This window comes from Monodelphis domestica, chromosome 8, assembly GCF_027887165.1.
Source record: "Monodelphis domestica isolate mMonDom1 chromosome 8, mMonDom1.pri, whole genome shotgun sequence".
In the NCBI taxonomy this organism is placed as follows: Eukaryota; Metazoa; Chordata; class Mammalia; order Didelphimorphia; family Didelphidae; genus Monodelphis; species Monodelphis domestica.
The window spans coordinates 258,223,073-258,246,063 of record NC_077234.1 but is presented as its reverse complement, the minus strand read 5'-3'; the positions used below and the strand labels follow the sequence as shown (position 1 = coordinate 258,246,063).

Below are 22,991 nucleotides of genomic sequence, written 5' to 3'. Positions count from 1 at the left end.
GAAATCAATGAAATGACAATGAAGCTGTACATCATAGTCTCGGGAATATGGGGAGAAGCATGATATACTGGAATGCATGCTGAATTTGGAATCAGAGATCGCCATTTTGTATGTTGACAATGCCACTAATTCCCCAAATAAGTTATACAGGTAATAAAGCTATATAATTGTGAACAAAACATTCAGCTTTTGGGGATTCTTTTTTGTCATTTATAAAATAAGAAATCTGGACTAGAGAACATCTGAGGTCTCTCCAAGATTTCAATCTAAAAACCCAAGATCTAATTCTTTATAGTGTACCTGGTTAGAGGAATCTCTTTTTTCACTTGTTCCATTTGAGTATGGTAATTCCATTAAGTATGCTTAGATGGTTATAGGCTTTGATGTAATTAATATGATGTCATCTACAAGTGGCGGTTTTTTAAATGGCCAGTATTCGATAATTGTACATTTGTACTTTGACCTGGATATTGCTTTCTAGCTCTCTAAATCTCTTTCTGTATCTCTCCTTGAAAGTTTGCCTTTCTGACAAATGAGGCAACCAAGAGGCCCCCACTAGTGAAAGGACTTCTGGGAAAGGTGGCATTTTCTTCACGTAGGTTCTAGGAATACAATCGTTCAAGAACTTGGCAAAATCATCCATCAGAAAGAAATTTCTTTAGAGGTGGTAGGCAATTTCAAGTAAGTCTTAATTTCCTAAATATTTGCCTGCTAAGATTCCAGCTGTCCTGTCTCACGGTGCTAGTTCTCATTTTTACACTATACAATCAGTAAAAAATTCTCCCGTAGACTGGCTTTGATCTCTTCCACCACTGTTGCTATAAAAAAGATTCCTTTTATAGTTCTTTTTAACTCACATATTTGTGTTGCCTGTGGCACAAAATGGAAAAAACCAACATAGTGAATAGGAAATCTTGTTAAGTCACCAGCATTAATATATATAAATATAAACACATACATATATGTGCATCAACATGTATTACATGTACATGTATCCGTGTAAATATTTATGTATGTTTGGTTTCTACCACCTACACTCTACTGCAATCAGCAGAGTGGATGGCACGGAGATCTGATCAGTGTTTCACGTTGTTATAACTGAAACATGAAGCAGCTAAAATTTCCCAATGCTTTTCATCTCTGAACTTTTCCATCCCCAATGGCAGAATTTCTAACTTCTGTTTCAATCATAAAAGTTAGAAACAAGCTAGCAAAGATGGTAACCAGATGTTAACCCTGCAGGCAAGTTGTTGTAGCATGTCACTTCCAAAGCTTTGTATCTGGGACCTTCTGCAGATGAAATCGTTACTGCTCATGTTGATTGAACACAAAGCTTCCCCACTCCATATACAACATCATAATCCCTGGCTTCAAGGCTCGCCAAGGATGGCTGGCAAGAAAATTTAGCTCTGGCTTTCTGTAAAACTAACTGTTGATAGGATACACACAAGAATGAGGCATTTCCTCCTAGGAAAATGAGAACTTTAAGAACATCTGATTTAGAAATCGAGTTCTAATGTTAGGAAATGTTGGAGATAAAAGTCCGTGTTGGGTACCTCTGCAGAATTTAACAGGATGAAAAGGGCTGAAATTTAAGCATCAGGCACTCTGGGTAAAAGAGATCTTGGTTTTAGGGAAGAAAACTGAATGAATCGTCAGAGAAGGCTGTAATGTCTCAATTCTTGGAAAACTGGATGAATACATGCCATTAATTTAGAAAGAAGAAGCAGAATGGTCTCTACTAGGTGGGGATTACTTCCCTGAAGGTGAGCAAAATGAATGACATTGACATGGGATATCAATAGTTTATAAAATATTTTACATCCATTATCAGAGGATACTAATTGTATCATTAACCTCATTTTGTATATGAATAAACAGAGGCTTAGAGAGTTCAGAGCATCTGCCTATGCAGCAAGTTCATGCTGGTCTTCTGGACTCCCAAGCCAGCATTCTCTGTATTTCACTATTGCCAACGGGCTCAAAATTTGTCAGATAATCATTCTTGATATAGTCCATTTCACTAATTGAGAATCTATGGGAAACAATCTATATAAACAAACCGGGCATTACAGCATATGACCTCTGGTGGCACAGTGGATAGAGCACTGAAGCGGAAGTCAGAAGGACCTGAGTTCAAATATGGCCTCAGACAGTTAATAACTATGTGTTTCAGGCAAATCGCTTCACCTCTACTGACTAAGTTTACTTAAGTGTAAAATGGGGTTAATACCTGAGCACTTACTAGGACCTTTGTGAGAATAAATCGTAAAAGGTACCACACAAATTCTAGATGCAGGAAAATTTAATCAGCTCTGGTTGCTTCTTGGACTTGGATGAAAGTACGTAGTTTGGTTTTCTTAAACATCTCTCATTTTCCTTTCCTTTCTTTCCCTCTTCCTTGGGGCTAATGTTCACAGCCAGTTACATAGTATTCACCCCCTTATCAGGAAAGGATTCAGTATCAGCAACATATGCCCAACTTGAGGTACTGAGGCGATACTGCAACGACTCGACTCTCATTGTAAAAAGGAAGGCTTTTTTGTCTTGGTTAATGTACATTCCAACTTCCCAGCTACCCTTGTCCCACACAACAGAAATCATTACTTTCTCTATAAGCCTGACTCTGGTAAGAACTGGGCTATGGCACGATGCCTTATGCAAAGATAGACATACATTGTTAGCAATGAAGTTAAGACTCGAATTCACTGAAGAACGTCATCACCCTTTCTTCCTTTGCAGTGTATCTCGTCATTTTCCACATGACTTTACATTGATTTTTCTTTATTTGTGCACATATACCACAAAATTCTGCATCATCGTCATCCTTGTAGCCAAAACATTGGATTCGATTTCCTTTGGAGCCTGTCGGATTGGTGCTCTCTTTAAACCAACCGAAGGCATAATGTTCAGTGGCAAGAGGCAGCCCCTTACCCTTCAAGGGAAGCACAATTCCAAAGGCCAAGAATAGACTTTCTGGAATGAATGAATGAATGAATGAATGAGTTCACTGATGAGCAGAAAATGCTTTCCTCTTAAATCCAATGATATACAATGTCATGTTCTCAGCACCTCTATGAAACTATTAACTAGCATATGAAATTATTGAACATTGAAGATTATTAGAGGAAATACACTATGCATGAACACATTGCAGATTAGTTCAGGATTTGGATATAAGCACATCAACAGCAAACAAAAAAACCGCACCAACCAAATTTCTCAGGCACGATATAAAACAACGATAAATTAATCCTCTATATAGAACTTTCAACATTCACACCAACATGCAATTACCCTTGAACACCTGATGCTCAGCCATGCTGAGATTAGTCACCAGCCCTCCGAAAGGTGTGTGGCTGCATTTATACTCAGAGGGAAAAGGTCGGGGGCTGAAAATTGAAAGAATTTTCTCTGGAGTTTCAAGTGAAAAACAATTCCATGACTAGCAATCTCTTGCAGTCCCCTTACCAACTTCTCTTGCATTTTCCCAACAGAGTTGCTTATTCTGTTGCTGATTCTGAGATAGAGGGCCTTAAGAATGAAGAAAGTAAGGGGACATCAAAAGAGGGAGGCACACTGCTTCCTCATTCTATATCAAAGAAGCCTGAGCTTCTTTCAAGGCTCGGTTCAGATGCCATCTTCTCAGAAGTCTTTCTTGATCTCTCTAATCATTAGTATTCTCTCTTTTCTGAAATTATTTTCTCCTTATTTATCTTGGTACATACTGTGTTCTGGTCCTCCCATGATACTATAATCCCACATATCCAGTGCTTAGCATATGACAGGACTCAATAAATGGTTGTTGAGTTAAATGGAAATAAGTCGTTTATCCAAAATCTTCCACTAATTAGGTAGATAAACTTGATCATATCATAAATGTCTCCATGCCATCATTATTTTTCTTTTTGAAATGAAGGAGTTGGATGAGGTTTTCTCAATTTCTTCCAACTCGGTCTAGCAGGATTGTTTTGATTTCACATGCATGCATGCATGCCGACTTAGTAGGAACTTTCAAAGCATATCACCTGTTTCTCAGGTTGTCCTGATATTTCTAAACTGTTTTAAGGAAATTAAAATCCTTATTTCTATATTTAAGTGCTGCAGAGTTCTAAGAGAAAAGGTGGTTTCAACTGAAAGAACGTATTCTCCTACTTAACTTTCCACCCCAAACAATCTTTTCTTTTTAACTTGCAGATTCTTCATGGGGTGAAGGAGAGTGGACTGCAGTAGAGATCTGACCTCATAACTTCCTTAATGAGAGGAACTCCCTGTATTTGGAAACTCCCATTCATTGATGAGATACGAATATACAACTCTAACCTATAGTCTGGGGCCCGGAGAGGTTAAGTGATTTACATGCTGTGATTACACAGCTATCGAATGTTACAGGCAGAATTGAACGATATTTTACTAACTCAAAGTCTCTTTTCATTTTAACAGAAGATCTTTCTTTAAAGTCATAACCTGGTAGGGTTTGGGGAAAGGAAGCATAGAGGATGAATGCTTAATATAATAACTATAAGCACCAAAGCAAGAAATAGAAATGTTTTCAGAATGGAACTCCACTTTATTTTGCACTCCGGTAAAGCTTATATATGAAGATAGATAGATATAAAGATTATATATTATTGTATATTATGCAGTTACATGTCTAACCTTACGTTTCTGCTAAATTAATGGAAAAATCAGATGAGAATGAGCCTGATAAGAAAACAATATAGCAACAGAAGCCCACTAGACTCAAAGAAGATGGTTTCAAATTCTGTTCCTGCTACCTGTGAGTATGTGAATTTCATTTACCCTTTCTGGGCTTTAGTTAACTCATCTGTCCAATCAGGAGTTAGATCAGAAGATCTGTTTCAGATCTAATTTCTATGATTAAAAAATAAATTCTTTGATCTTTTTAATGACGAAACTATCTGGAACTATAGAAACATCTGGAAAGTGTTGTAAAGTTGGTAGGGAAAGGAATGTCTACTCGAAAATTTAAATTGTAGCTCTGATGAAATTGGAAGTAGAGTAACTAAACGAAATAAAAGGTCAGTACACACACAAAAATCTGCTCTTACATATGAGATCCAATCTGACTCTAAGGAGAAAAGAATGATGATAGTTACTCAAAAGAAGGCTAACTAATAATCGATGGTATTGGGGAAACAGAGACAAAACTCGGGGGGAAGAAAGTAAAATGCAAATCTGAGAACTTTATATTTGAAAAAGAGTCATGATTAGATTGCTTCTTCAGAGTTAGATAGATAGAAATGATAGTGTGTCATGTTCCAGTAACAGATGGAAGACTTTCCTTATTCATGATGACCTCATAACTAGAAATAAAGATGAGAAAAATGAAAAGAATAAAAAAATTTTAATGGGTTTTCATTTGAGAAAATTATATGACAAATACACATCTATAGTTCTTGTTCTGGAAAGAAAAAAATTCACCAAATTTTAAAAAAGACTATATTAATAAGAAAGTATTAATAGCTAAATACATTTTAAAAGATATAAAGATACAGAAAATAGCAACAAGGGAAATGGAATACGAGCAGACTCCAATGAAAAGAAAGCTGGATTTGAAGTAAAAAACCTTAAGTTTCCTAACTGCCATTACCCATGATTTTTGATAATCCATTTAACTTTTCTGTGTCTCAGTTTCATTACACAGAAGATGAAATTGTAATATCTGATCTCCAAGGCCTTTTCCAGTCCCAAATCTATTTTCCTAAATAGTAATAACAGATTATTATAATGTTTTAAGTTTTACAATGATGAAAATCCAGAGAAATGACTGTGATTATGGTACAATATGGAAAGTGGGGAAGCAGTTCTCCTATTTCCTCCTACTTAATCTCTTACATTTACTAATAGTTTCTAAAATATGCCATAATTCTAAATTAAATTGTTTATCTTTGGGATACTTATATCTAGGCATAGATTGATATCTAACTGTAGATATTTACACACATATATCCTTTCACTACCCTTCTGAACGTGGGGAGCAAGAAATTCCTTCAATCTATCTAAATCTGCCTATAATTATTTAAGGGTTAATCGTAGGAATACCTATTTTAATGATGAAGGATTAAGATTTTGACTTGAATTCTCATGCTTTCCCTTTAAGAGGGCTACTTATTTGGCTATCTAAACTGGTTTTGTTCTCCATTCCTTCTTTGCAAGAATGTTCAAGGAGAAAAGCGTAAGAAAGCTACAGACAAAGGAAAAGTGAAAACGGAGCACAATGTTCACTGAAGAGAAAAAAAAGCAGGGCAAAGTGCCTAGACAGAGCCCAAGGGTGTGTGTGGGGGGGGGGGGAGGGGGCTAATATGCATGGTATCTGAAGGGGAAGAAAATAGCAAAATGGTAGACACAGCTTGGACTGTGTTCAATCCCAAACTGGAAACTGATAGAGAATTCCCTGCTGATCTACGTATTTCCTCTCTAATCTGTACAAATTCTTTGAGTCATTATACATAAATCATAGAAACCCACCAGCAGACTTGCTCATGTATCAATATGAGGGACAACCAGTCCCTCCGTGATCTTATCAGTAGATCATCTCAGTGCTGTTTCTTCTTTCTCCATGCATACCGTGATCATTAGGAAGCAGAAGTGGTGATTCCAGCATTATTGGCGGGCAAGAAAGCACCCTGATATCCGGGACAGAGTCCAAGTAAAGGAGAGATTCCCTGTGCATATAGAGGGACTTCAAATGTTCCTCTTTAGGGGCAACATTGTGCTGATTGCATCAACCCCGTGAACAATGAAGCCCGTCTTAAAAGAGATCTGTAATGAGACAAAAAACGTTTGCGTGCCCACCCACAAAGGAGAGACCAAGTAGATGAAGATTTTCTAGTGTTCATGTATTAAAATAGAGATGAATGAAAATCCACTCTAAAGAGTTGGTCCATATGGGACCTAGAATTAAAAATTAGGAAAAAACCGTGTCTTACATCAACAAGAAAGAAAAAATAGAAGGAAATCTGTAAGGAGTGTTATGTTGCTCTCTTAATACACAGTGTCAGGCAGGCAGCTAGGTGTCTCAAGAGAGAGCCAGCCAGGCCTGTAAACAGAAGATTTGGGGTTCAAATCTGGCCTCAGACATGTTATGAATCCGAGAAAGTCACCTGAGCCCCAATCGCCTTGCCCTTACTATCCTGCCTTGGAACGGATTCTACAGATAGAATGGAAGGGTTTGAGGTGGGAAAGGATCCTCAATTTGACTTGGGATTGTCCTTTGGGGCGCAGGCTCCTATCCAGGGAATAAACGAATCTCTAACTTGATCCTTTCTGGCACTCGGTCTACGACGCTATCATTATTCCTAGATAGAAGTATATCGTATTAAGCTAATGAAGTTCCTTCAGACATTTATTTGGTGTTAAAGAACACTATTTCAATAATTGCTTCACGATGCCTGTTGGCACACATGAGACTCTGTACTATGTTCATTGCCACTGAACTTATTCTTTTAGGAATATTCCTTTCCTGAGAGGCACAATAGGGAAGGAGTAGGAATATTATTGAAGCCAGGTGGTTCCAGGTGCAAGTTCTGCATCTGACACATATGGCTATGGCCCTATGGGCACGTGACATAACCCTATAGTGTCACATGCAGCTTGGTTTGGAAGAAAAAAACCCCTTTGGTTTGATGCACTTACAAGTCTAGTTAAAAACACTTAAAAAAGAATTTTCTTTTAGCTGAGACGTGCTTAATAAAATATCCCAGAAACACCTCCAGGACCGGTTTTCCCTAAAAGAGACAAGACAGTCCATTATTATACTAGAGTAGTATTTCTTGCTGGAAAGCCGTTGATCATAATCTCCTGCCTTCTCCACCATGGAATGCTACAGATGCCCTAAGATCAGAGTGAGAAAGAAAACAGTGATTTCGGGAACGACCTCAAGGAGTTAAATCACCAAAGTCCGTGCCTGTACTTGCTAGAACATAAGCGGTGTTAAGGGCTGCTCGCTGGGACGTGTTTCACCTAGCACAGACACAAGATAAGCAAGAAAGAGGGACGGGAAACGGCCCAGTGACTATTCGAGGTCCGAAGACAACATGGTAAAAATAGCGGGAATGAATGCCAACATATGGAGTGCTCTCGGTTGGACTCCCATCCAGGAAGCTAAGCATCACTGTGGACAATGGCCTCCTGGGTGTCGTAGCGTAGAAAGGAGAGAGGAATGGCTTGAGATATCAGAGAGGAAAAGGGTTTTTCAGAAGTTGGTTGGGCCCGCATGCCGGGAACAGCAGAATCTGGAATCTGGGGAGGGGCTTTGAAAGACACCATCCAGCTGAAGGGCCTTTTGCTTCCTGGCCTTGAAGCCGAGTGGAGAGGAGCTCTCCACTGGTCTCTGCTGGTCCTGCTGCCATAAAATCTCCCCTGAGGCTGAAGGGGAGTGTTTACAGGGCTTTCCTCATTGAGAAGATTGCATCATGAAGATCCTCATAACAACTATGGGATCTGATCAAGAGACCTTGTTGGTGGGAGGGCCTGAGGCCAAGCTCAGGAGGCTGGAGTAGGCTGGGTTGGACTCAGGCATCAGGAGCTCATTCCTCAGTCATCTAAAGATCACTACATCTCCTGAAGCCAGACATAGGTGAGGGCTTAAGGAGCTTCAAGAAAAAGGAAGACTTTCCCATGCAGGAAATGTAGTGAGACTTCTTAGAGCCTGGGAAAGCCTGGTGCTTAATCCTCCTTCTTAATCCTTTCATTTTATTATCAATGCATCCCTTTAGCAGCACTGCTTGAAGGCCTGGTTGGGTTGCACTCTGGTCCCAGGAAGGAAGGTCACCAGCCTTACTCGCTGAAAGAAGCTGAGGGTTCCCACGTGCCTCAGTCTAGTAACTATCTCAGTGCTGAGGGGCCATACTTCACCACTTCTGTCCATACTGTTGCATGTTTACATTAAGCACCCCCTGTGGGTGGGGGTTAGTTGACACTGTTTACATGAAACTTGAGTTCTGATCTCTGCTGATCAGCATTGGAAAAACCACTGGAAGGGGCCTCTAGTCATTAGAGAAATGCACTCCCCTCTAGAGATGCCTCTATCATCACAAGGGATGAGAGCTGTAGCCAGCAGAGCTCTAGGGGCCCAGCTTGTTTTGAGAAGACTAAAGATAAGAATAGACAAAGTCGATCAGCACGAAATAAAAATGAATTTTAAGCCTGTAAAACTTAACATCGTGCTAAGGCTTTTGGGACTGCCCATATTAATGAAAGGAAACTTCTGGAAACACAACTGAAACATGATCCATAAGCTCTGTGAACTACGGTAGCCCAACAATTAGGCAATCAACTTGGAAGAGATGGCGGTCACAGACAGGCTCTTAACAACTAATTATGAAGTCACCGATTCTCATCTATAACACAAAAGAGCATGAGATATACCATAAAATGCATATGAATGCCGTCACTGAGGGTTAACATAGATCAAAGGCGTCAGACAGTTAATTCCCTGACTTAGGCAAAAGTAAAAGTAAAATAAAAAAGCCTTCGAAATGCGAGAATTTTAAATAAAGCCACCTAGTATCAAAGCCCATCCTAACCGAATGATTTGGAGACATGCGAGCACTGCTCAGCTTCTCCAAGTTTTATGAGACTTGGCTTTAACCAGAGATTCCACGTCATCTATTTGAAGCGTTTCATCAGCATCCCTATGTGTAACACTGAATGGCAGGCAGAATCACCCAGAAGTCTCTTTAATATAGCTAATCTATCAACATGACAGTGCGAGATGCAGGTAGTTTAGCTGTTTACAACACTATGTTAATGAGGCTCCTAAGATGAAGGTCAGAAGTTGGCCCCCCTGAGGCCACTTGGATTCACTCAGTTCCATGACGAAAGCATGAACCCAGGGGGGAAGCAGGGAAAAAGCTCCCACCCAAACCCACCCTGGGTAAGTCAGCACAATCCATCAGTAATCCACCATGGACCCTGGAAGGAAACCAAACAGAACAAAACAAAAAGCAAACCAAAGTCAGTAATCGGATCTTCAGGCCTCGTACAAAGGAGAGTGAATGGTGCGCTGCATTTGTAACAATATGAGACCACATAGAGGGGTGGGATATCAATAGGACACCAAGCTGCTGCTTATTGAGCTAAGAAGGATGGCATTGACTAGGATTGGCTTGAATGGCATTTAATCAGACACTAAAGAATGAAGCATAGCAGGGGAATTCTGTATCTTTATTTGCAGAGACTCTTCAGCAGCACCAAATGCAATCAATGCTCTCTCCATCACTGGAGCCCAGACTGTCTTTGTACACATCTCTCTAAAGAGATGGGAAATAAGCAGGTGCGCTGTTATCTGCACTTCCCTGTCCTTGCATACATTTGTGTCACTGGAATAATCTCATTTGATCATGTTCATCTTTGATCTGTCTGTTTTCATGTTCAGGTGGTTACCGTTTTGCCATATTGGCCACCTTGTATCAGCCCCAATAGGACGTCCTCCTGAGGATCTGCATCCCTTTCAATACATTCAGTTATTCATTCGGTCTTGCATGCCAGAGACTCCATCATACCTTGCCAGCTGTCAGCTCCATAAGCATAATGCAACTATTAAGATGCTTTTGCTACTTAAGTGACTTAATTATTCCACCGTATACTCTTGCCGATGCCTTATATGTTAGACCTCCCAACAATTCTGCCTTTGGTCTACTATTTTCTCTCTCCTCTGAACCCCATGAATAGAGTAAGGCAACGCCTACGTATGGCCTTGAGGTATTTGGTCATTTCCCAAGTCATTTCAAGTATCATTACCACATTGACACTTGGCCCTTGAATCATATAAGGCGGCAGGAAGCAGAGTTTCAGGATTTAACAATCTACTCCGGGAAAATACGATTTTGGACTAATCACGACTTTTAACAATCTTCATGTGTGCTCTGAATCCTCTTTGATCTCATGGCTTCCCCGGGTAAACAAGGGTTGGGCAGTCTGCAGGTACTTAGCCTGCCAGCCACTTGCTTAAATGCTGAGTCAAATAAGATTGTTAAGAGGATGAAGAGGATGCTGAGCCAACTCTTAGAAGATTTCAAATCCTCCTAACTAAGATCATTATTGAATATGAGCTGTGAATGCTACTCTCTTATCATTAAAAGGGATGAAAAACAGGCTTCCATAAAGAAACACGTTTTTCTTCTTTTCTCCAAGGGTAGCTTTTGTTCAGTAGTTCTATTTAAAAAAAGATGACATGAATAGGACAGATGGCTGTCGTGTCATGTCAGAAGATTTTTGCATAAATAATATTGAACTAAGATTTGCCAAATGCCCTCTCAAGACCTACTTTGCACCCTTATGATGGCATGAAAGTTTACATGGGTTCTTGATGGCTATGTCAGCAGAGGACAAGCTCCCACAAGTCCAACCAAGTTGGAAAGTATTTGATTCCAACAAGGAACTCTATGTCTGTTGTTTAAGGATCAGTTTAGCTAAGTGTGTAGAGACTCATTATAAGGAGGGCTTTGGAGGGATCACTTTTTTAATATTTTTTTTATTGAGAATATTTCCATGGTTACATGATTCATGATTTTCCCACCCCTCTTCCTTTCCCCTTCCTGGAGCTGACAAGCAATTCCACTGGGTTATATATGTATCATTGTTCAAAAACGATTACCATGTTATTCCTATTTGCACTAGAGTGATCTTCTAACGTCAAAACCCTAATCGTATCCCTATTGAACTACATGATCGACCATGTTTTTCTTCTGTGTTTCTGTTCCCACAGTTCTTTCTCTGGATGTGGATTGTGTACTTTCTCATAAATTCCTCTGGGTCGTCCTAGATCATTGCATGGCTGCTAGTAGAAAAATCTATTACCTTCAATTGTGCCACAGTGTATTAGTCTCTGTGTACAATGTTCTCCTGGTTCTGCTCCTCTCGCTCTGCATCACTTCCTGGAGGTTGTTCCAGTCTCCATGGAATTCCTCCACTTCATTATTCCTTTAAGCACAATAGTATTCCATCACCAACATATACCACAATGTGTTCAGCCATTCCCCAATGGAAGGGCATCCCCTCATTTTCCAATTTTTGGCCACCACAAAGAGCACAGCTATAAATACAAGTCTTTTTCCTTATTATCTCTTTGGGGTACAAACCCAGCAGTGCTGTGGCTGGATCAAAAGGCAGACAGTCTTTGGTCATAGTTCCAAATTGCCCTCCAGAATGCTTGGACCAATTCACAACTCCACCAGCAATGCAAGAATTTTCTGACTTTGCCACATCAAAGGAATCAATTCTTAGTACTAGTAATGCTGTGAGATCACCTTCTAAGCTACAGTGGAGTCGGCATCTTAGGCAGCAGCAGAAGTATCCATTCATACTAGTGAGCCTCCATGAATACTGTATACTAGAGATACTGTAACTAGATGGGACAATGGAAAGAATGCTGGGCCTCAAGTCAAGAAGATCAGAGTTCAAATCAGGCCTCAAACACTTACTAGTTGTGTAATTCTGGGCAAGTCATTCAAGTTTCTGTTTCAGTTTCTTCAAAATGGGGATAAGAATAGCCCCGACCTCACAGGAATCCAATGAAATATTTGTAAAACATTGTAAAGCCTTCTGCAGAGGGCATGACACCTTGTAAGTGCTTAAGCAGTGCTCGTTTCCTTCCTTCTTTCTTAGGAAGAAGGCTAGGCAAGCTTTGGAACTCCATGAGACGCAGTTTGAAGTATATATGGTTAGTTAAATTATGCTTAATTGCAACTGAGAGAAAATGTTACGAATTCAGTAACATATGAGAAAGGAGAAGGGCCTCGGCAGATACATCGGGAACAACGCAGAGAATCAGTAGCATATTCCTAGAAGAGAAGACTAAAAGGTGAAGATACTGTTACCCTCTTTATACTGGTGGAGTAGACGGTTCAGAGACACCCTGAGGAATAGCTCCATGAGAGGGGCGATTACTGCCGTGGGCATCATGGGAGAGATTCCCCCAGGAAAGTCCATGATGGCTGTGGGGAAGGGCTGAATTCAGTTACTTCTAAGCACAAGGGATGCTTCTCTAATTTGGATTGTGACATTTTCCCTATTTTGTAAATGACAGAAAATAGAGCCGTTTGAAATAACTCACACGGACAGTCGTTTGGGGGAGTTTGTGAGACAAAAAGTAGAGTGAAAAACCGCAGGGCTACAATTTCCAAACAACTTCAGTGCACTGTATAGCGGCTGGAAAGCGGACCTGGAGTCAGGAAGACCCGCTTCTAAGCCCTCCTGGGAAACTGAACCGACTATAGGGCTTGAGCTCCGTTTACTCATTTATAAAATGATAACGTGAAAGCTCGTCGTCGTTTATAACACGCCTTGTAGTTTTTAATCTCTGATCTGTGACTTTTAATATCGGGATTCGTTATTGCTGGTAGGTTTCAGGCTGCATGAAGGCTTCTTCATGTTCTTGAGCCATTAATCTCTCCGGTCCCAAGGAATACTGACCCATGCGGTCTGGAGTTTTCTGAGGAGGTGTTCATTTGTACCAGTTATCTCCCGGGTCCGGAGTATATCCCCCATTCCCTGCCCCACCCCAAGCCCTTCTTCATTGGAGGACTGCAACAGCGAGGCGATTTTCCAGCTATGATACAGTCCAGATGGATAAAAAGTGACAAAGGTTTTAAGAATTCAGAGTACGGAAATGTATAATAGCAGAGCTGTTATGATGGGTGGATGTTTCAGGAAGATCACTGCTTCACTAAGTCCAACCATCCCACTTTATAGATAAAGAAACAAAGTCTCAGAGAGGTTAATTTACAAAGTGAGGATGTGCTCCAAATTCAAATCCAGTGCCTCTTGCGTCTACAGGCTCCGACTGGGCCTGAAAGCATCTTGGATCATTGGAAAAGGAAAAGGAAAAGTAGAAAGGAAGTGACACGTAAGGGTAGTACTAATGGGAAGAGGGCTGGATTGGAAGTGAGAAGGAAGACCCAGCTTTGAGACGTGACTCTGCAGCTTTATATGTTCCCCTGGATAAATAATCACTCTCCATCTCCTTGTCTCATTCATCAAACCCAAGTCTTAGCTGATGTGACGACAGATTTTTCTACCTTTCAGTCTAGGATTTAATGACATTTCATGTGAGAAGAGCCACGTGAGCAAAGGCATAAAAGTAGCAATAAATATAAGACAGTAGGCAGAAGAAAGAAAGAAGATGGTAAGTAGTTAAATAAAGCAGGATAGGATCAATATAATGTGGCATGTGATGGCGGTCTTGAAAACTAAAGAGTATAGACTAAATGATCTCTTAGTAATGAAGATCGCCTATCTCTTTACCAGCTTAATAATAATATAGATAATAAATAAATAAATAATAAATAGTTAAAAAAAAAAAACCTTTACCTTCCATCTTAGAATCAATATTACAGTAAGGGCTAGGCAATGGGGGTTAAGTGACTTGCCCAGGACCACATTGCTAGGGAGTGTCTGAGGCCACATTTGAACCCAGGGCCTCCTGTCTCCAGATCTGACTTTTTATTAAAATGATTATATATGATCTTCAGAGGTCTTTGGTAATAGAGCAGTAATGCATGTAGCACAATATATTCAAAAGATGTAGGAAGCAGCTACATGGTACAGCAGATAGAGTACCAGACTTGGAGTCAAGTTTAGCCTCCTATTTTTTTAGATTTGTGACCCCAGACAAGTAAGTCACTTTGACGTCTGTTTGCCTCGGTTTCCTCATCTGTAAAATGGGGATAATGATAATAACACTTCTCTCTCAGGGTTGTTGTGAGGATCAAATGAGAGCGTGATTAAAACGTAGTTACCAGTGCCCGGCACATAATCAATGCTATGTGAATGTTAATTACTCCTACTATCCCTCGTAGTGTAGAACGCAGGAATCTGGGATTTCTCTAACTTCATCAAAGCAGAGGTCATAGATCTAGACTGGGAAGAGAATTTAAGATTGAACTAGTGTCAATCACGTCTAGGACATGAAAACTGAGACGTGGGTACCTCACTGTTCTAAGATCACCCGAGTCTTAGGGAATCGCTTCAGGGACACGAGTTACACTGGCCGTGGCTAATAAATATTGGAGGCAGGATTTGAACCCAGGTCTGCTGACTTCGAATCTAGCCCTATTTTTATTTACTCTTGCTGCTTCAATCTGTAGATGAAGTATACAGCAATAAAGGCCCAGATGCTGTAATGACAATTGGCTTCCTACAGGAATATTTCAAATACCCTAATTCCTTCTGCCGCTTGGCTGCTTTGTTTATATTGTGTCACAAGTTCTTCCAAAGGTTGTCCTATCCAGAGGCAGCGGGCCTGTTCTCTAGCTCCTAATCTGTCGGCTGTGCGGAAGCCACCTTCTCTGCACCTTGGAACTTTCTTCTATATGACGGAGAGTTTGCTCAGGTTTTTTCTAGTTATAGAACTTCCACATCTTGCTTCAAATATGCTGCAACAGAAAAACTAGGAATATCCCAGCCCGGGGAACTGTTTTGGCACCCCAACTTTGACCTGAGTTCGAATTCCTGTTTCTCAAGTCAGAGCAGAGCAACATCAGCTTGAGGACAAGCTCGCTCTGTCGCTGACTGCAGGGATCCTCCCCTGGAGTTCCATGTTCAAGTGGTGCACAGCACCGCTCCTTCATCAAGCAGCTCTGGGCTCGCTTTGCTGGCTGGCTTTTCCCTTTAAGCCCACATCTCACCCAGGCCTTGGGGCTGATTGATGTCATTATTCAAGTAAGTTGTAGCCACCCTTTGGGGATCTCTCGTGCTTGAGCACATCCCTCCATACACAAGCTGAGGCCTTAATGTGTGCAGGACCAGCGTGGGCCCCAAGGAGCTGCCATGGGCTACGTCAGCCAGCCTCCAGACACTCCAGGAGGGTGGCGTCCCGGTAGTTTTATTTCAGGTACTGAGCTTCCCATTTGGACAGACGGATGGACCTGCCGATATCCCATGGAAGCGGGCCAGGGCGGCACTCGGTCATTCTGCAGTACTTCCTTCTCTTGCAGCGCACTGCCCCAAAGTAACAACGTGGGGTGGCGGCCAGCTAGCCACATAGCTCTGCATTCGGATCTAAACTTCTGGGAACGAGCAACTCGGGGGATCTCAAAGCATCTGGTGCTGAGGCCGTCAGAGGAGGGATGACATGGGAGGGGAAGTGGGGCCGGCGACCAGAGCCTTTCTTAGGGAGGCCCCTTGGCCATGAGCTTCGCAGGCGTTACTGGGGGACGTGTGCATTCAGAACACACCCGATGGGAGATCAGTGGCCCGAGCTCCGTGGCTTTAGCCAGCTCCACCTGGCACACCTCTCCTTGCCTTCTCCTTTCTACATCATTCCTAAGGACAGGCTAAATCCTTGAGTCCCTGGAGTTGACAGCTGGGAGGAACCAGAGTTCTAGCTCAGCTCCCCCCATCCCACCAGACATGCAAACTGAGGCTTCAACAGAACTCTGGTAGCAAACTCAGAATCCCAACTCTCACTTCGGTGCTTTTTTTCCCAACTAGTCGAGGCAAAATCAGCTCAGGGAGAAAAGGAGTTTCTCTCTTCCTCCTCCAACCCCAAAAGCTCCAGCCTGGCTCCTACCGAGCTAATCTGTAAATCATTCACTCTTGGGGCCTTTCAATGCTAAAAGGAGCACCTGCAGCATCAATGAGATGGTTCTCTCTAGGAGAGGATTCCAATGATGGAAGATTGTAAAATGAATCACAGTAGATGGGCCCAAAGAATGCACCGTCAGCACACCGCGGCCGCCCTTTCCCGTCCTCTAGCTGAGCATGTAAGTGAACCTTTGTAAGGTCACTAATGAAACCTGGGACACAAGTACCTCGGCTTTACTCGGGAGACAATTGACAGATAATTCCTCCCCGTTTCTGGAGGGATTCGAACTCAGTCCCAAATTAAAGGAATTCCCCCTTTCTCAAAGGCACATAAAGGATTTCATAACAAAACCTAGTTAGGTGCCCGCGGAAGAGGATGCCGTGCAAATGGACGCAGGACCTGCGGTTGTGCCTGCATCTGGGGCCAGAGAAGGCTGTAAGGTCGCGCCGGAGACACTATTAGGAGGTCTGAGGTCGGAGGTAGGACACGAAGGAGGATCACCATTCGCACCCGGATTCCAGGCGCCAGTTATCGTGCGCCCGACTCTCTTAACGTTAACCTCGGGCAGAGGCTGCTCCTTCCTTGCTTGCTTGTTTTTCAAAAACGTACGGTAGAGAATAGGGAAGGGAAAGGAGGGGGCAGGGAAAGGGGGAGCAAAATCGATGGGGTCCGCGTGCCTCTCCTTCGCCTCTGGGAAACCTGCGCGACTGTTCCTCCCCCGCCGCTGCTGCTGCTCCCTTCGCCTCTCGTCTACTTAAGCACCTGCTCTCTAGCCCGGAGCTTCACTACTCGGCTAACGCAGCTTTGGGTCACCGTCAGGAAGCTCCGCTTTCCGGGCTGGGTGTGGGAGGAGGCCACGGAAAGCTTCCCACGTCCTCCGGCCACCCGTGTTTGTACGTTAAGTGTGGCCAAAAGTGAGGCTGGGACCTTCGCTTGCAATAGACGCCTTTTCCGTAAACCGCGCCTTCGACAGCGTGATCCTTAGACAGCGCTACTGCGCCGGGAGGGGGTTGGGGGGTTCTGCTGCACTGCCGCAGCCGCAGCCGCAGCCGCAGCCGCAGCCCCGGCCGCAGCAGCCCTGGCAGGAAGGTCCTCGGAGCGAGCTGCTCGCGCCAGCCCAACCCGGGACTCTGCCTTTCTCTCCCTCTATTGTGTGCTCAGCACTGCAGAACCGAGCAGCAGCGGCAGCACTCCGCGGTACCGCCAGCCCAAGCTGCCTCTGGGGGAAGGGGGCGGGGCCGGGAGAAAGAACGCTCCCCAGAGGCAGGCACGCGAGCACTCATAAATAATGCAGAGACTCCCAGACTCCCAGCCAAATGCCACCGACAGCACGACTTTCCGCAGGCACCCTCCGCGGGTGCAGAAAATGGGCGGGGAGCGGCACCTCTGCCTTCCTCCCCGGAGAAGTCACCTGACAAAGGGAGGCTGCGGGCAGGGAGGGAGCTCTCCCCGACTTCTAGCAGAGCCCCACTGCACGTTCAAGTCCAAACACACAATACGGTTGCCGCAACGTCGTCTGCAGGGAGGTGGGTGAGAAAGCTCCTTACTGGGGAGCCCCGGGGTGAACTGTCAAAGGCACAAGGCGCGCCAGCAGCACCATCCCGACATTATCACGATAGCCACAAAATGGTCACAGAAACAAAAACTCGTCCTCCTCCTCCTCCTCCTCCTCCTCCTCCTCCTCCTCCTCCTCCTCCTCCTCCTCCTCCTCCTCCTCCTCCTCCTCCTCCTCCTCCTCCTCCTCCTCCTCCTCCTCCTCCTAGCGCTTTGGGAATTGGCTTCAAGTTTGGGGCCCGTCTATTTACTTAGGCTCACTCCAGGCCAGGCACCAGCCAAGCCGGGGAAGGTTACCCTGCAAAGTTGGGCTGCCCTCAACGGAACCTGCCAAAGCAGCGGCTCCGGCTCGGGATAAATGCGCCACAGCCCACTCCCGCCCGGAGTTTAACCCCAACCCACCGGCCAATTAGCCGAGACCCAGCCGCAAACTTCTTTGTCACGCAGTCCGTCCCCAGGAACCCCGGCCTCCCCGCACCTCACTTCTCGGGCATAGACACACCTTTAGCCCCTGAAGGGCAACTTGTTGGACTCGGTTTTCCAGCAGTTAAAGGACCAGGCGCAGAGCAATACATAGACGCGTGCAGGGAACGTCGGTGTATGCTCACACACACACACACACACACACACACACACACACACACACACACACACACACAGCACATGCACGCCCCTTCCCGCACTAGCAAACTGCAGAGTGCACGCAGCCTGCACAAAGACCACACAGCCCCCAGGGCCAGCATTCACCTAGACGCGTCCCTTAGCGCGCTCCCGGGACTCCTACTCGAGCGTTTGGGGGCACTTACCCTCCGAGGACGGTCTTCCTAGAAGAGCGGCAGCTCCATGCTTCCCGCAGTCCTCGCAACTTTCCTGCCCGGAGAAGCCTTCCCCAGTTGGCAGCAGGACTTGCAAATGCGGGGGAGGGGCGGAGCCCCGCTTTCTTCGCACTCGGAGGACCTGGAGAAACGCAGCCCTTCCGGAGAAGGAGTTCTTCCCGACCCGTTATCTGGACTCCTATTAATGCGCAGAGCAGAAGGCATTGCATACAAATAGAGCCCCGCGTGCGCTTCTATTGGTGGCTGCGGAAGGCCCCTGGGTCCTACTGCCTCTGTCTCCGGGAGCTACAAAGCAGCACTCCGCCAGCAGCTTGGGGGGGGGGGGGGGGTCTCATTGATCCCTTCACCTCCAGCCCTCTAATGCTGGAGCTTCTACCAAGGGACGCCCACCGACGCACTTGGGGCGGCATGACACTGTTCCACTTGGGCTTGGCACTGCCCGTCTGTGCTGGGCGGGAAAAGGGCACACAGTGAAGAGGCGAAATGTGGGCTGAATATCCAAAAGGACCGTTTTCCTGGCACTTCAGACGCCCTGTTTGTGGGATTTGACAGCTCAGGGCCTGTTCTCATAGCGTTAACGCCAGAGCTTGACTGATTCCCATGAAGCCCGTTACACTACTTTGTTTAAACGGCTTCTTCAAACTCCGATAAGTGGCCGAGGTACAAAGAGGGAGATGAGCCCAAGGGGGGCCTGAGCAGTTGGGGACAGTGCTCCACTTTGTCATTGCTAGTCAGTCAGATGTTCCGTGCAGTTTTAAAGAGCAGCAAATGGAAAGTGAGTCATTCCACTGATTCTAAGCTCATGGCTTCAAATAGACCCACACGTTACAGTGCCGAACTGGAAAGAGAAAGACTGTCGTGATAATCAACTGAATATTTGCCATGTTACTGAAACCACTCTAAACTCTGCTGTCCTTAGAAATGTAAACTGGGAAACCAGGAGGCTTAAAACGGGGCATATGGGCATTACCAGCTGGCCGCCATGAAACTCTCTCCAGACATTTAAGTAGGGCGGCCCAGGAGGCCACAAGGCCAGGATTAGCCATCATTAGCCACTGTGACTGTTTGGACCCCGACCTAGATTTAAGGCTGCACGTGTACCCGGCCCTTTGGAGGCTGATAAGAAGGTTCATTCCCCCGCTGACTATCCATAGGATGGTTTAGTTGCAAATCCTCGCGGTAACAATGAGTTTAGTAAGTTGTGGCTTCAGTTCTCAGGTGAATATTATAGGAAGGTTTTGTCAAAGTGTATTGACTCCTAAGGCCTATGGAATACACAGCAAGTAGAAAGCAAAATGGGGGAAAACCAGAAGACCTTAAAATGGAAGATCACTTCAGATGGCGCAGGACTTGCAAATGATCCCTTGAAGCAATTAGGGGTCTCCTCTCCCACCCCAGTAACCCCTGACAACAGCTGTTGCTTCAAGACCGGCTAACGCACAGAATCCTCTCTAGGGGGACTAGAGTTGAACTCTCCTTGTCTGAACAGTAAGAAACCCTCGAAAGGTTTAAAAAGAAAAAGGTTTTGCTCTGGCCGTGTGCGAAGTTATCACCAACTACAGGGCCAAAGGAGGGGCTCTACTGGATTCTGATAGCGTTCCCTTTGTGCAGTTTCCCATTCTTAAGCCATTTCTGATGGCGCCGGATGACCAACTTCCAAGTGCTGTGGGGTACCTGTTTAACAAGCCTTAAATCACTCAGTCTTCCATCTTTGAACGCACAGTGCCAAGTAAAGAGCCTTGAACATAGTAGCTACTGAATAAATATTTTATTGAATTCGGTGGCTGTGGATTCTATTAGACCAAGTAATTAGAGGAAGAATTCAACCCTTGCTTAAAGTTGACTTGGTCACTTCACAATCAAAATGCAAGCTGAAAATATAACCGAGAATTCTACCCTGGAAGAGAATCCCTTTGAAAAGGAGAGAATGTGATTTACTCAGGCAGATTTTACAGGGATAAAGAAAACTTGGGGATGAAAGACGGTGAATAGAGAAATTGGGCAGGCTGGCAAACAGCTGAGCCAAAACTATTATTTTCAGCAGAAAACAGTAGAAAAGAAAGAAACCAAAGCTAAGGTCTTAGCTCTATTGAAACGCAATGGCTTGCTCAATGAACACTCTATAAAAGCCTGGGTCAGGCACTAGGCATCTTAAATCCAATTTGCTGTAGTGTAGAAAACAAGAATAGCCTTCAATGCCATGGTAATGATTTCTAAACTTATTATTGCTTATTAGAGAGTAGTAATTCCCAACAATATGCATGTGTTTATCTTACACACCAAACACAGGGGAAGCAAGAATTGTTAAACCCAAATAAATCAATGCCAGGATTGGGAGAGCTGCAGGAATACCCTTAATCTGTTCTCGGCTATTTGAAATGTTGTTGGTTGCCCTCAGATTGTCAGTGCAGCTTTCAAGGACAGCACATACTATGTCAGGGACTGATTTCCATTCTGCCCTTGGATCATGATGACAACACCTTATTGTAGCGAACATGAATATCTAGGAAGCCTGGGAGGCAAACTAAGAGGGCTACTTAAAGAACACATTTAAACAGTCAGGAAGGACTACACATTTGTAATCAACCTTTAATGAAAAATAATTGTTTCTTGGAAAGGACTTGCTAATTCTGTGTATATTTAACATGACTGAAACATCAGGCTGGTGATAGAGTCTAAATTCTCTCTACAAGAGAGAACCAAAATACAAGCTCAGAAGAGGAGAGAAACGCAAAAATGAAAATGTGTGAAGCCTCAGAGGAAACTGGGAAAGGATGTCAAATGTCAAATGAATCCGTGGAAGAGCTTCCAAAAGGGATGGAAAGGGATTTGGATACACTGTGTATTAAATTACAATTCTGGGTAACTAATGCTGATGAAAGGCAATTGCCTAATATGGGAAGGGGTTGGGTTCTAGGTACTGGATAAAATTAAATCAATAAGTAGATCATTAGCTAGATATATGAATGATGAAATATATGAAGTTCTGATTATATCTGATCTCTGCCTCCATGGAGGTGAGAGTTGAATAAGAGGATAAAACTGTAACATAGGTAATAATAATGATCAATGTCCTTGGCACACTATTAAAAACTGATTTCAAGCTCTTGAAACAGTAGAGAAAGTCAATGAAAAATAAATACAAAAATACTGTCAAATACTAAGGTTAAGAGTATTCAGTATTAGAATATGGAAAGTATAGATCATAAGGAGAAAAAACTAGAAATTACATGAACTCAGGGGGATTGGAACCCCATGGTATAAGAATTTTGGTAGCATGATTCCCAGAAATGGAATGTTGATAATATCCAAAGATGTAATAAAGCAAGCAAGAAAGGAGATTGTAGAAGGCTTGCACTTTATCATATAATTATTATCACACACCAAATAGATCTATAAAATTCAAATGATATAATTTGAGAAGGAAAAATGTAACAGTTAAATACTTTGGTGAAAAATTAGAAAGAATCATTATTTAAAAATATGCTTCAAATATGGGGTTCTTAAAAGAACTTACCACTATTTTACAAGATAGCAATCATGATGAGAATTATAGTTTGTAGATATAAACTCCCCAAATTAATTTGTTATGAAGACACTAATAGAAGGGAAAAACACAAAATTCCGACAACTTACTATGTTTCAAAATATTTTGAAAGAAGTTATGTCCTTTATAATACTGTTGCCCATAATTTAGGATGAAGCCCATCTTTAGGGCACTTGATCAATCCAATGCAAAATATTGAGATAAAGTTTTTCAACTTGATCCTTTCCTATTTGATGTAGCTTCAACTGAAGTATGTAGCTTAGAAGGAAAATGATCAGTAACCTCCAAAATTTAATCTAGAATTTGAAAATGAATCAATTGGCTTCTTCTTCAAGGTATAGTCTTGAATGACATAGACCTTTTAAAAAAGCAACAGAAAAATTTAAAGCAATTATCTGTGTTCATAAAATACAGCTGAAAGTTGGTCAAGTGCATGCACTTTTTTTGTATAGCAGCACATATTACTAGCACTATGAAAAATTTGTCTTCTACCCTGTGCTAG

The 22,991-nt window shown here is 43.2% G+C and overlaps 1 protein-coding gene across 5 annotated transcripts in view; it reads right to left on the bottom strand.

Moving 5' to 3' along the window:
- The window catches only part of ROBO1 (roundabout guidance receptor 1), a 1,078,784-nt gene extending 1,059,402 nt beyond the window's left edge, over positions 1–19,382 (bottom strand). For 2 of the 5 annotated variants that reach the window (XM_056807826.1, XM_056807829.1), the window contains exon 1: positions 18,913–19,330. The gene's annotated coding sequence lies outside the window, so the exon portion shown is untranslated. Of the gene's footprint in view, positions 1–18,912 lie in introns of all 5 variants that reach the window. The other 3 variants (XM_056807827.1, XM_056807833.1, XM_056807836.1) reach the window with 3 other exon arrangements.
- Positions 19,383–22,991: the final 3,609 nt, after the last annotated feature.